We start from the raw sequence: 4,680 nt of genomic DNA, 5'->3' as shown, positions 1-4,680 counted from the left end.
CCCCCCCAAGCAAACGCTCACTGTTCATCCAGAGGCAGCATCGATCGGCTTCAGTTAGCAGCAATAATGAAGGAATCGCTCGATCGGGTTCAGTTAACCGCCATCGATCGATTGCTCGGGTTCAGTAGGCGAACGCCTCGCTCGGGTTCAGTTAGAGCCCAATGCCTCGCACCCACGCGCGTGCGTGTATGAGAGAAACACGCAAACCTCCATGCGTCGGTCGGCCCCGACCACCCACCGTAACCGCGAACACCTCGATATTTTCCTCTCCCTTGCTTCTACCATGGTTTTTCTGTCATGGACGGCCCAAAGAATGTCATGCATCTGCGTCTCCGGCCCGCCCAGGACAAAAAGCCCATTTTCTGTCATGAATTTTTGTCATAGAAGTAGGAGCCCACCACATCTATGATGATATCGGGTTTTGTCACAATTATCGTCATAGAAGTGTCATAAGTATGACAGAAAATATTTTCGTTTGGCCCAAAATGTCACGGATGTGTCTTTTCTTGTAGTGTTGGCACATTATTTTTATAATACAATGGAATTGTACAAGGGGATAATTATTTTTGATGAAAAGTTTCTGTAATTAAGATTCATAAAGTTTCCGTGAGCATGAACAAAGTTCAAGGAGCTCCCCCACTTCAACAATGCTTGTCTTTCTCACTTTCACTTTCCTTTTTGAAAAGTTTTGGGTTCCCCTCTTTATTTTTTTTGTTTTTTAAACTATATAAAGGCACTCAACAGAAATAAATGACTCTCTAAAACTTCCGGCTTGTCTCCCTGGCAGCGCTTTCTTTAAAGCCATTAAGCTAGGCATAAAGTGCTCAAGTAATGGATCCACCCGGATCCCAAGGTATATCAAAGCCAATTTTAATTAACAATGATTTGTAATTTAGTAGTGAGCTCAAACTAACATATATCATGCAACAACAAAGTCTAACTCTCTTCCTATGCATCGGCATTTCATAAAAGAACAATTCATGCACACAAAGTAAAGGCCAATGCATAGTATATGCAGTCTCTTGCAATTCTATCATGTTGGAAACATAAAGAGGTGGAGTTATAGTTCCTCTCTCATAATAATTGCAAGTAGGAGCAGCAAGCACATGCATATTATATCTATCAAAATCATCATGTGTAGCGGTAAAAGGCAACCCATCAATATAATCCTTAATAAGTGCAAACTTCTCCAATATAGTGTAGTTTGGAGAATTCCAAAAGATAATAGGACTATCATGTGTATGTGCAATAGCAACAATTTCATGTTTAACATAAGGAACTATAGCAAGTTCATCTCCATAAGCATCATTCATATTGGCATCATGGCCACAAGCATAGCAAGCATCATCAAAAAGGGGTATTTCAAGAGAATCAACGGGATCATAACAATCATCATAGCAATCATCCTTCGGTAAGCACGAAGGGGGATTAAAAAATGTATGAGTTGAAGTGTTACTCTCATTAGAAGGTGGGCACGGGTAGCTAATCCGCTCTTCCTTTGTTTGTTCTTCACTCTCCTCATCATCTTTTTCATTCAATGAGCTCACAGTTTCATCAATTTCTTCTTCCATAGACTCCTGCAAAATATTAGTCTCTTCTTGGACAGCGGAGGAGTCCCCAATATATGGTTTAACATAGGCATTAGAAGCATAATTATCATAACAATATTGAAGTATGGCAAAAAAATTCGGATTTGTAAAGAGTAGCATCATACTTTGCAATCAACCAAGCAATTTCATAAGCACCCTTAAAAGTAACAAGTTCTTCAATTTGTTGAACATCATAGTAATTATAAACACCCTTAGCATACGAAGATACGATTCCATTATCACTAAACTCACATTGATAGGGAAGGTATTTCTTAGGGTTTTCAGAACAACAAGTAAAATCATATATTTCACATAAATTCCAAGCATATCATTGCAAATGATGAATTTGATCCAGTAAAAGTTTCCCCTTTTGAGATAAGCGGTGTCGCACATAACAAGCATGCTCATCTAAAGATTTGCCCTCAACTAAGCTAGTTGGGGTTTCAGCATGAGCACATAGGAATCGAAGATGATCCAGGTAAAAAGCTTCATGAGTGTGATAGATTTTGAGTGGTTCTTCAACCATTGGTGTATTAGGTACAACTAATTTTTTGGTATGTTTGTTTCCTACCCATGACTAAAGATAGAAAACAAATAAGAACAGAAAATAAAAATTACTTAGTGATAAAGCAAACAAGCACACACGAGAATATTCACCCCACGCTATGACTCCCCGGCAACGGCGCCAGAAAAAAGTCTTGATAACCCACAAGTATAGGGGATCAATTGTATCCTCTTTCGATAAGTAAGAATGTTGAACCCAACGAGGAGCTAAAGGTAGAACAAATATGCCCTGAAGTTCTATCGACCACCGATACAACTCTACGCACACTTGACGTTCGCTTTACCTAGAACAAGTATGAAACTAGAAGTACTTTGTAAGTGTTGTTGGATAGAATTGCAAGATAATAAAGAGGACGTAAATAAAAAGTAGGGGCTGTTTAGATAAAGAAGCAATAAAGTTAGTATAGCGAGTGTGGAAAAGTGGTGGTAGGAGTTGTGAAATTGTCCCTAAGCAATTGACTACTTTACTAGAACGATAGCAAGTTTTATCTGGGAGAGGCATCAGCTAACATACTTTCTCTTCTTGGATCATATGCACTTATGATTGGAACTCTAGCAAGCATCCACAACTACTAAAGATCATTAAGGTAAAACCCAATCATAGCATTAAAGTATCAAGTCCTCTTTATTCCCATACGCCATGACCCACTTATCCGTGTTTGTGTTTCAGTCACTCACGCAACGCAGACAATAAGCAAACCATGAACATATTGCAAACCCTATAGCGGGGATCCCTCACGCTTGCGAGATACGGGGAGCACCATAGAACAGCAACATAACCACAAGCAAATTAAACCAATCAAAGCAATTCACCAATTACTGATAGGACAATGAAAATCTACTCAGACATCATAGGATGGCAACACATCATTGGATAATAATATGAAGCATAAAGCACCATGTTCAAGTAGAGGGTACAGCGGGTTGCGGGAGAGTGGACCGCTAAATATAGAGGGGGGAAGGTGATGGATATGTTGATGAAGATGACGGAGGTGTTGGAGTAGATCGCGGTGATGATTATGGCCCCCGGTGGCATTCTGGCGCCACCAAAAGCGAGGGGGGGAGAGCCCCCCTTCTTCTTCTTCTTCCTTGACCCTCTCCCTAGATGGGAGAAGGGTTTCCCGTCTGGTCCATGGTCTCCATGGCGTGGGAGGGGCGAGAGCCCCTCCGAGATTGGGTCTCTCTCTCTGTCTCTCTCTCTGTTTCTGCATTCCCAGATTCTGCCCTTTCACCGTTTCTTATATTCCCAGATATTTGTAACTCCGATTGGATTGAAACCTTCGCCATGATTTTTCCGGAAATTAGCTTTCTTGCGGCGAAAGAAGAGCATCAACCGCCTTACACGGTGCCCACGAGGATCAGGGGCGCGCCCCCTACCTCGTGGCCCCCTCGGGCACCGTCTCGCATTGATTCTTCTTCCCAAAAATCATAAATATTCGAAAAATATTCTCCGTCCGTTTTTATCCCTTTTGGACTCCTTTTGATTTGGGGTTTCTGCGAAACATAAAACATGCAACAAACAGGAACTGGCACTGGGCATTGGATCAATATGTTAGTCCCAAAAATAGTATAAAAAGTTGCCAAAAGTATATGAAAGTTGTAGAATATTGGCATCGAACAATCAAAAATTATAGATACGACGGAGACGTATCAGTATGTTACTTGCCTGAGATTCGATCATCGGTATCTCAATACCTATTTCAATCTCGTTACCAGCAAGTCTCTTTACTCGTTCCGTAATGCATCATCCCGTAACTAACTCATTAGTCACATTGTTTGCAAGGCTTATAGTGATGTGCATTACCGAGAGGGCCCAAAGATACCTCTCCGACAATCGGAGTGACAAATCCTAATCTCGATCTATGCCAACTCAACAAACACCATCGGAGACACCTGTAGAGCACCTTTATAATCACCCAGTTACGTTGTGACATTTGGTAGCACACAAAGTGTTCCTCCGGTATTCGGGAGTTGCATAATCTCATAGTCATAGGAACATGTATAAGTCATGAAGAAAGCAATAGCAACATACTAAACGATCAAGTGCTAAGCTAACGGAATGGGTCAAGTCAATCACATCATTCCCTAATGATGTGATCCCGTTTATCAAATGACAACTCATGTCAATGGCTAGGAAACTTAACCATATTTGATTAACGAGCTAGTCAAATAGAGGCATACTAGTGACACTCTATTTGTCTATGTATTCACATATGTACTAAGTTTCTGGTTAATACAATTCTAGCGTGATTAATAAACATTGATCATGATTTAAGGAAATATATAAATTACAACTTTATTATTGCCTTTAGGGCATATTTCCTTCAATGCATTATGGAGCACCCTCCATACTTGGCATCCCAGCCTCCATTTGGCGTTTCATGGACAACTTTTGGAGTGCACTCGATCCAGCAAAACCGTTGGTAAGAAGTAAACATATGTTGTCCACCGCTACACGGTGAGGATGGAAGGAAGATTTGGGAAAATGTTGCACCGGTGAGTGGGCCCCACGGTATGGAGGCTGCCA

This window comes from Triticum dicoccoides, chromosome 1B, assembly GCF_002162155.2.
Source record: "Triticum dicoccoides isolate Atlit2015 ecotype Zavitan chromosome 1B, WEW_v2.0, whole genome shotgun sequence".
NCBI classification, from domain to species: domain Eukaryota; kingdom Viridiplantae; phylum Streptophyta; class Magnoliopsida; order Poales; family Poaceae; genus Triticum; species Triticum dicoccoides.
The sequence above is the reverse complement of the archived record's forward strand: the minus strand, read 5'-3'. Positions refer to the sequence as shown.